Source organism: Ranitomeya variabilis, chromosome 1 (genome assembly GCF_051348905.1).
Source record: "Ranitomeya variabilis isolate aRanVar5 chromosome 1, aRanVar5.hap1, whole genome shotgun sequence".
NCBI classification, from domain to species: Eukaryota; Metazoa; Chordata; class Amphibia; order Anura; family Dendrobatidae; genus Ranitomeya; species Ranitomeya variabilis.
The window spans coordinates 905,230,820-905,240,480 of record NC_135232.1 but is presented as its reverse complement, the minus strand read 5'-3'; positions in this window follow the sequence as shown (position 1 = coordinate 905,240,480).

Here is a 9,661-nt window from a genome sequence, read left to right as displayed (position 1 = left end):
TTTAGGCACATCAGGGGCTCTCCAAACGCAACATGGCGTCCCATCTCAATTCCAGTCAATTTTGCATTGAAAAGTCAAATGGCGCTCCTTCCCTTCCAAGCTCTGCCATGCGCCCAAACAATGGTTTACACCCACATATGGGGTATCAGCGTACTCAGGACAAATTGTACAACAACTTTTGCAGTCTATTTTCTCCTGTTACCCTTGGTAAAATAAAACAAATTGGAGCTGAAATAAATTTTGTGTGAAAAAAAATTAAATGTTCATTTTTATTTAAACATTCCAAAAATTCCTGTGAAACACCTGAAGGGTTAATAAACTTCTTGAGTGTGGTTTTGAGCACCTTGAGGGGTGCAGTTTTTAGAATGGTGTCACACTTGGGTATTTTCTATCATACAGACCCCTCAAAATGACTTCAAATGAGATGTGGTCCCTAAAAAAAAATGGTGTTGTAAAAATGAGAAATTTCTGGTCAACTTTTAACCCTTATAACTCCCTAACAAAAAAAAATTTTGGTTCCAAAATTGTGCTGATGTAAAGTAGACATGTGGGAAATGTTACTTATTAAGTATTTTGCGTGACATATGTCTGTGATTTAAGGGCATAACAATTCAAAGTTGGAAAATTGCAAAATTTTCCAAATTTTCGCCAAATTTCCGTTTTTTTCACAAATAAACGCAAGTTATATCGAAGAAATTTTACCACTATCATGAAGTACAATATGTCACAAGAAAACAATGTCAGAATCGCCAAGATCCGTTGAAGCGTTCCAGAGTTATAACCTCCTAAAGGGACAGTGGTCAGAATTGTAAAAATTGGCCCGGTCATTAACGTGCAAACCACCCTTGGGGGTGAAGGGGTTAAACAGAATTTGAAAAACATGGCCACTTTCTTCCACAAACAGCTCAACATCTGTCCATGAGTTATATCTGCAGTTTGGCTCCATTGCAGTAAATGGGCCTAAGTTCCAATACGACTCACAACTAATATATAGGTATTAACCCTGCTGTTCTGTTTAGATTTCACATTAAAAAATTGTAACAAATAAAGTAAACAAAAATTAAAAAAAAAAAAAATTCCCACAGAGAGTACCCCCCTATTGACGAAAAGTCAGCGACCCTCAAGTCTCAGAATCACACGCTGAATTTTTATAACATTATAGAATTTCAAAAACGGTCATTTTTGACCAACAGAACAGCATCTGTCAGTAGAATCAACCCTTCTAAGTTGTTTATATGGGCACTCAGGTCATAGGAAGCTGGATAAAATGATACCTTCATATCTGTGATCTCATGTCTTGTTCTAGAAAAATCCATGGCTTTGTTAACATGTAATTGAACTGTTCAGGCTATGGGCTTGGCACGGATCTGCATGAGAATCTACCTCCAGGTTAGGGGCGGACATAGCGCATGTGCAGCCAGTGCGGCTGGACCGGGGTCTGGAGGTGGTGGTTGGCCCCTGGAGGGGGGCAAATAATGATGGCAATCTGGACTTTTTCTCTGGCCCCGAGGATCCAGGGGGCCCCTGGCCAGATTGCTCTCATATGTGGCTGGCAGGGAGCGATCCCTGCAACTCCGCTGCCTATAGGAGAAGCTGCAGGGATCCATGCTCTGTTTCCTACCCGCGCTTCCTGTCTAACACAGCAGCGCAGCTGGATGACATCATCATTCAGCGTGTGGCTGTGCCAGAGAGAGGAAGCTGCCGGCGACAGTGATGCTGCGGCTGAGGGAAATGTGCCGAGAGGTGAGTGGTGCTCTGTGTGAGTGTGTGTGCGTGCATATGCATGCGTAGAAGTGAGTGGTGCTGTGTGTGCGTGCAGAGAGGTGAGTGATGTCTGTGTGTGTGTAGGTGGTGGAGAGGGCAATTATATGGGTGGAAAGGGCAATAATGGTGGTGGTGGGGGAGGAGGCAATGATGAGGGTGGTGGGGGAGGATGCAATGATGGAGGTGGTTGAATGGGCAATGATGGGGATGGTGGGGGAGAAGGCAATGATGGAGGTGATGGAAATGGCAATGATGGGGTGGTGGGGAGAAGGCAATGATGGAGGTGGTGGAAAGGGCAACGATGGGGTGGTTGGGGAGAAGGAAATGATGGGGGTGGAGGAGAAGGCAATGATGGAGATGGTGGAAAGTACAATGATTGGGTAGTGGGGGAGAAGAATGATGGGGTGAGGGAGAGGATAATGATGGGAGTGGTGGGGAAGAACAATGATTGTGTGTTGGAGAGGGCAATTATGGAGGTGGTGGTGGAGAGGGCAATGATGGAGTGGTGAGGGAGAAGGGCAATGATGGGAATGGTGGGGAAGAAGGCAATGATGGATATGATGGGGAGGGCAATGATGGGGGTGGGGAGAAGACAATGATGGGAGTGGTGGGGGAGAACAATGATTGGGGTGATGGAGAGGACAATGATGGAGGTGCTGGAGAGTGAAATAATGGGGGTGGTGGAGAGGACAATGATGGATGTGGGGGAATGGGATGAGAGTAAATGGGACTTATATTGGACTTATGAACAGGAGGAGGGGGAGAAAGACCTAAGATATGGATGTGAAATGAATTGGGTAGTGCAGGACGGTGTGAAGCCTCTAATAGCATCCTCCCCATCTCACAATTCATTGTGATGCTATCGGGGACTTAAAATTTATTGGGGAGAGGAGGCGGTAAGGTGCATAGGACACTTCATAATGAACTGAAAGGTGGGAAAAGACTCTGTCTAGAACTTGTAATAAATTGGGAGGTGGTGGAGGATGCTCAGTACCTGATAATGTCTTTTCCCACCCCCAAATTCATTATTATGCTATTAAGGACTTATAATGAATGGGTGGAATACAGGACAGGGACTAAGACTATGTGCATACATTCAAAATTTGCAGGAGAAAATTCTGCTGCATATCCTAATGTGTTGGAAACTAAGAGAGAAAATGATGCGCTCTCTGATTAAGTGTAGGTGCAGACTGAACACGGACTAAGTCCAATGACCGTAATCAAAAGGAGAAATCAGCCACACTCAAAAAGTCTTTTTCAGTTGCAAAAAGGAACACTTGTGTTTATTTCATATACAAGAGACGTTCACCACAGACAAAATAAGTGAAAACAAGGTGGTAAGGTAATTTTTTGACCCTGCTCCAGGTCTTTGTCAAGCCTTACTTGAGTAGTACAGAAAAACACTTGTAGGCTGGTGTAGAGGGTTAGAGTAACATAAGTCCCAATTGGGGCTTATTCATATGTAGAGTAGGATGCCGTCTGTGGTGGTAAGCAGCATGTGCATGAGACTTCAGGGATCTCATTCACTTTTCTTGTACTGTAAAACCTTACATAATTTCCATGTGCACATAGCCTTACAGAAATTAAGCAGAGTCACAGACTCAATAATTTATATTATTGGGCTTCAGAGAATTATAGTTAATGGGTGATACAGTGCTGCTTATCACTTTATATTTTTAATGTTTGGGTACATATTTGTATTGAGAGGAGAGACACAAGCATGTATACAATACAGTGGGGAAAAAGGTATTTAGTCAGTCAATGTGTTGGCACACATTGTAGTGGAATGATGGCCCATTCATCCATGCAGATCTCCTCTAGAGCAGTGATGTTTTGGGCCTGTCGCTGGGCAACACTGACTTTCAATTCCCTCTGATAGTTTTCTATGGGGTTGAGATCTGGAGAGTGGCTAGGCCACTTCAGGACCTTCATATGCTTCTTACGAAGCCACTCCTTCGTTGCCCTGGCGGTGTGCTTGGGATCATTATCATGCTGAAAGACCAATCCACGTTTCATCTTCAATGCTCTTGCTGATCGAAGGAGGTTTGCACTCAAAATCTCACGATACATGGCCCCATTCATTTTTTCATGTACACAGATCAGTCGTCCTGGTCCCTTTGCAGAGAAACAGCCCCAAAGCATGATGTTGCCACCCCCATGCTTTACAGTAGGTATGGTGTTCTTTGGATGCAACTCAGCATTCTGTCTCCTCCAAAGCGTTCAACCTGCAGTGTCCAGATGTTACAGCATAGTGGAGTGGATTTTATGAAATCCCATCTCCACTATGCGTGCGAACACGCATCCGGTGGTCCTGCATTTACGGACATGCGGCACATCTTTTTTAGAATGCAGTATGTCTATTTAAATCACAGAGCCCTATGTATCTATGTGGTGCGGAGATTCTGGATGTGTGCAATGAACACATCCGGAATCACCGCATGTGCAGAAGGGGCGGCGCTTTGGACGGAGCAGGGTTTCCGCTCCGTCCAAAGCGCCGTCATTAAGGACCGTGGACACGCACCCTAAAGGACAGAGGCCTACATAACAAGAGAGGGTGCTGTGTAATAAGAGATGGCAATATATATAATAAAGGAGACAATGTAAGATATATATGTATATCTGTAGCTTTGTCACCATAAAAGGTTGGGGACCCAGACAGATTCCTTGCACAAAGGCTCCAAGCTGTTAGAGTCTGCTCCTGCTCCAGAGATTACTTTAAATGAAAGGGGTGTTACCAGTGTGATGTGTAATGGTTGCTCTTCTCTCCTGATCTCTCTGCAAAGCTGTGGGTCATTATAACTGATACATCTACAGGTACCTCCAACTTCAGCTTCCATCTCACAGGCAGACAGTGTAGCAATAATGTTACAATACAGCAGAGCTGTGAGAGCTGCAGATGCTAATGTGTTTGTAAGAAGGTAAAGTTCAATTTTCCTGTTCTGTGTCAGTTACATGTCTCACACCGGTATCTCCCCCTTTTATTTAAAATAATATCTGTAGGCAGATTTTTACGTAGATCAGTGTATTTGTGTGTTTTACTATTTACCTCTATCAAGGATCACATACAGAATTTTAAGAAACATTGTCACCTGGTATATGCAACTCACTGTATATACTTGATAACTTATAACTTTGAATGTATATTTCTCTCATGCCAATAATAACTACAGGAAAACATTCAGAAGGTGGTATTTATGAAGGTGCGGTATTTATGTGTAAAATGAATTACTTATTAGCAATCACTTAGACATTATTTGCCATATCTAATATGTTGAAGCACTGCTTTATCTTTTCCGAACACAGGAGCAGGGTGCGATATTGAATTACTAACTAATACCTGTTTATATAAGCCGCATACTTCAGATAAGTATTTGGTGCAGGAAAAAGGTCATCATATTGAAATCAGATGTGGCTGCGCTCATAATTTCTTCCTGCACTTCTGTCCTGTTTTCCCCGAGATCTAGAAACACGCCTGTTTTTCCTCTTTTAGCTGACATGAGCCAGTAAAATTATTCAAGCATTTGAGATACTTTCACAGAAACATCAATGATTGCTTGACTTCACAGCAAATAAATCTAACCCAAGGCAAAATTGTACAGTAGTGAGCTGAAGCATCGCTACTTCTCAGAGACACCCAATCCAAACTAACCTGCTGCTTCCAAGATAGCGTCGGCTTCTTCAAGGCATGTTAGTGATAGTCTTATACGAATTTGGCATGCTCCAAATGTAAAATATAAAGTGTCAAATGAGAAAGGGTTCACCTCTGTGTCCTTGCTCCACACTGGATATTTTATACATTGCTTTAAATCTTATTCCAGTGAACTTTGAACTGGGATTTATACAATATTTTTGTTATCAACTACTTCTAATGCAGCTGTGGCTTCAGATACACTTTATGTAATAATAATAATAATAATAATAATAATAATAAATATAATGTACGTAATTGAATAGTAGTGCAGAGAAGAGTTGTTATAATAGCAATAAGGGTAATAGTTTTGAAAACTAAAAGCACTATAATGGTTAAAGAAGTGCTCCCATTAAATTTCTATCTTAATATATTGCATTCATCATATTATATAGTACTGTAATCTTACAATTGCTCATTTTGCCTTTCTACCCAGTTAATTCTTCTCTTTTCCATTAGGTCTATGACATAGCATGATTAAAAACAGACTAGCTGAATCCTTTTAAGCTCTGTGTAGAAACATGAGGTCAATTTTCCCTGCATGAGTCACTACAAAAGTCCCTGGCAGGGGAAGAAGAGAGCAACTGAGTCAGGAGTTGAAGAGAGGAATGATAAATGCAGGGACAAGAGACTTCCTGTTTCTACACAGAGCAGAGAAAAGAGAAGAATTTACTGGGTATAAAGGCAAAACTAGCAATTGTGAGTGCAAAAAGAGGATAAAAACGTTGATGGGAGGGCTTCTTTAAAGTTGGCTGAGCCTTCCAATTTTGGTGTCATAAGTTATCCATCTAATGTATATGCGGTTTCCAAGATTTCAGAGAAAGAGTTGAGGGAGCTAAGGGTCAGGAAATGTGAATTCACACACCTGATCCCTTTCTTTTCTGGGGCGTAAGGGGTGTTGGACAGCAGCTTTGTCCTCTTTCCCAACAGAAACTAAATGTACTTGATCGAGCAGAGCATTAATATTTATAAAAGAGTTGGAAAATGCTGTTCATCTCATTTATATGGACACCTTCAAATGGGCCTCCAGCTGTATAGGGCAATTGGTGGTTGACATTGGGTGGAAAAGTAAATGGGAGCAATTTAGATACTTTACTCCAAGTGCAAAAATAAATTATACGCAATATACTTTTTTCCCATTAGTCTAATTATGAAATGCTAAAATGATAAAACGTAAAGGTTTGGGGGATTTATTCAGCAGGTTTTTTTGTTTGTTCTTCTTTTTTCTTCCTTATAAAGCTAGATTGACTCCACTGTAAACCCTTTAAGGGATACAAGGGATTTTCATCCACCATTTGTTGACTTCTGAATAGTATAGTAAATCTACTAGATAATACAATTGACAGTCCCTACTGGCATATCATTTCAAGACTTTTTCACTTTTTTGTAAAGTTGGAGGGCAACCCTGTAAGAACTGAACTAGTACCTAGTAGCCTAGTAGAAGAAATCAGCTGGAGGAAATACAAGTTTTATTTTTAATTAATTTTTATTAGAACCATTCAAATACATGTTGAGCAATGTAAATGTCCAAAACTTTGCTTTATTGACAGCCTGATAACATCATAGAACATTTTGATAATTGTGATTCTTTGTTCCTTAAAAATAAAGAGAGTCAATATTAGTCTTTAGATCAAAGTTTGAGGCCAGGACACAATATTTTTAGCAATACATTGAAGAGATACCAGAAAAGTAAACAGAGATAGTGAAAAAACCATGTTGGAATACTGGGCAAAGGTGCAGAACCTCTGTAAACAGGTATTCTGCCAATTCCAGTTGTTATAAATACTTTTATTATTATTTAAATGACCTAAAACCTTCTTGGGAGAATATAGAGCTTGGTGTCGGCTGATACAAGGAAAGGAACCAGATCATGACATAATCACCTGGGAATACAGGGATTGATAATCCGGTGTTAGGATTAAAGAGTGGCCTCTTATGATTTACCTTAGTCATAGCTTTTATTTTAATGGGAATGTAAATTAAGAAGTCAGTGCTGAAACCAAACTATTTCTTGATGCCCATCTAATTGAAGGTGGTAACCCCGTGTAAAATAAGGCAAGACAGGGAACATGACATTATATCCCTAAAAGATACAAGATTTCTCGTAGAAATTCAACAGACTTTTACATGATTTTTTAAATTAAAAAAGATGCTTCTCATATAATTATTTTCCTTTAATGAAGATCTTGGTAATGGTCATGGTAGCATATTTACAAGTCAATTGATGCTGATGGTAGCATATTTACAAACTAATTGATGCTGATGGTAGCATATTTACAAGCCAGTTGATGCTGATGGTAGCATATTCACAAGCCAGTTGATGCTGATGGTAGCATATTTACAAGCTAATTGATGCTGATAGTAGCATATTTACAAGCTAATTGATGCTGATGGAAGCATATTTACAAGCTAATTGATGCTGAGAGTAGCATATTTACAAGCCAATTGATGCTGATGGTAGCATATTTGCAAGCCAATTGATGCTGATGGTAGCATATTTACAAGCCAATTGATGCTGATGGTAGCATATTTACAAGCCAATTGATGCTTATGGTAGCATATTTACAAGCCAATTGATGCTTATGGTAGCATATTTACAAGCCAATTGATGTTGATGGTAGCATATTTACAAGCCAATTGATGCTGATGGTAGCATATTTACAAGCCAATTGATGCTTATGGTAGCATATTTACAAGCCAATTGATGCTGATAGTAGCATATTTACAAGCCAATTGATGTTGATGGTAGCATATTTACAAGCCAATTGATGCTGATGGTAGCATATTCACAAGCCAGTTGATGCTGATGGTAGCATATTTACAAGCTAATTGATGCTGATAGTAGCATATTTACAAGCCAATTGATGCTGATGGAAGCATATTTACAAGCTAATTGATGCTGAGAGTAGCATATTTACAAGCCAATTGATGCTGATGGTAGCATATTTGCAAGCCAATTGATGCTGATGGTAGCATATTTACAAGCCAATTGATGCTGATAGTAGCATATTTACAAGCCAATTGATGTTGATGGTAGCATATTTACAAGCCAATTGATGCTGATGGTAGCATATTTACAAGCCAATTGATGCTTATGGTAGCATATTTACAAGCCAATTGATGCTGATAGTAGCATATTTACAAGCCAATTGATGCTGATAGTACCATATTTACAAGCCAATTGATGCTGATGGCAGCATATTTACAAGCCAGTTGATGCTGATGGTAGCATATTTACACGCTAATTGATGCTGATAGTAGCATATTTGCAAGCCAATTGATGCTTATGGTAGCATATTTACAAGCTAATTGATGCTGATAGTAGCATATTTGCAAGCCAATTGATGCGGATGGAAGCATATTTACAAGCCAATTGATGCTGATGATAGCATATTTACAAGCCAATTGATGCTGATGATAGCATATTTACAAGCCAATTGATGCTGATGATAGCATATTTACAAGCCAATTGATGCTGATAGTAATTAATAAAATACACTGACGCTATAACTAGAAGTAAGAACCACACAAGTGCTGCCGGTATGTCAGACAGATACTGCGCCCAATCTGTCAATAGAACAAAGACCAATTAAATAGTGTGAAATACCACACTACAAGTGCCTGAGACCAAACCTAGAACAAATCCGTGTTTTTTTAAAAAAAACATAACAGACCTTCCCATCCACGAAGGTTGCAAACACCACCTACTGCACAGTGTCATTTTTGCAAGTCCGCTTAATAATTGTCATATATAGAGAGAGGGAAAGGGAAAACACTGAACTCCCTATATTATCCATCCATACCATATGGTGATATCATAACAGTTGACAGTGCCTGTTAAGGTACCTTCACACGAAACGACATCGCTAGCGATCCGTGACGTTGCAGCGTCCTCGCTAGCGATATCGCTTCGTTTGACACGCAGCAGCGATCAGGATCCTGCTGTGATGTCGCTGGTCGCTGAATAAAGTCCAGAACTTTATTTGGTCGTCCGATCGCTGTGTATCGTTGTGTTTGAAAGCAAAAGCAACGATACCCAGCGATGTTTTACACTGGTAACCAGGGTAAACATCGGGTTACCAAGCGCAGGGCCGTGCTTAGTAACCCGATGTTTACCCTGGTTACCAGCGTAAAAGTAAAAAAAACAAACAGTACATACTCACCTGCGCGTCCCCCAGCATCTGCTTCCTGACACTTACTGAGCGCCGG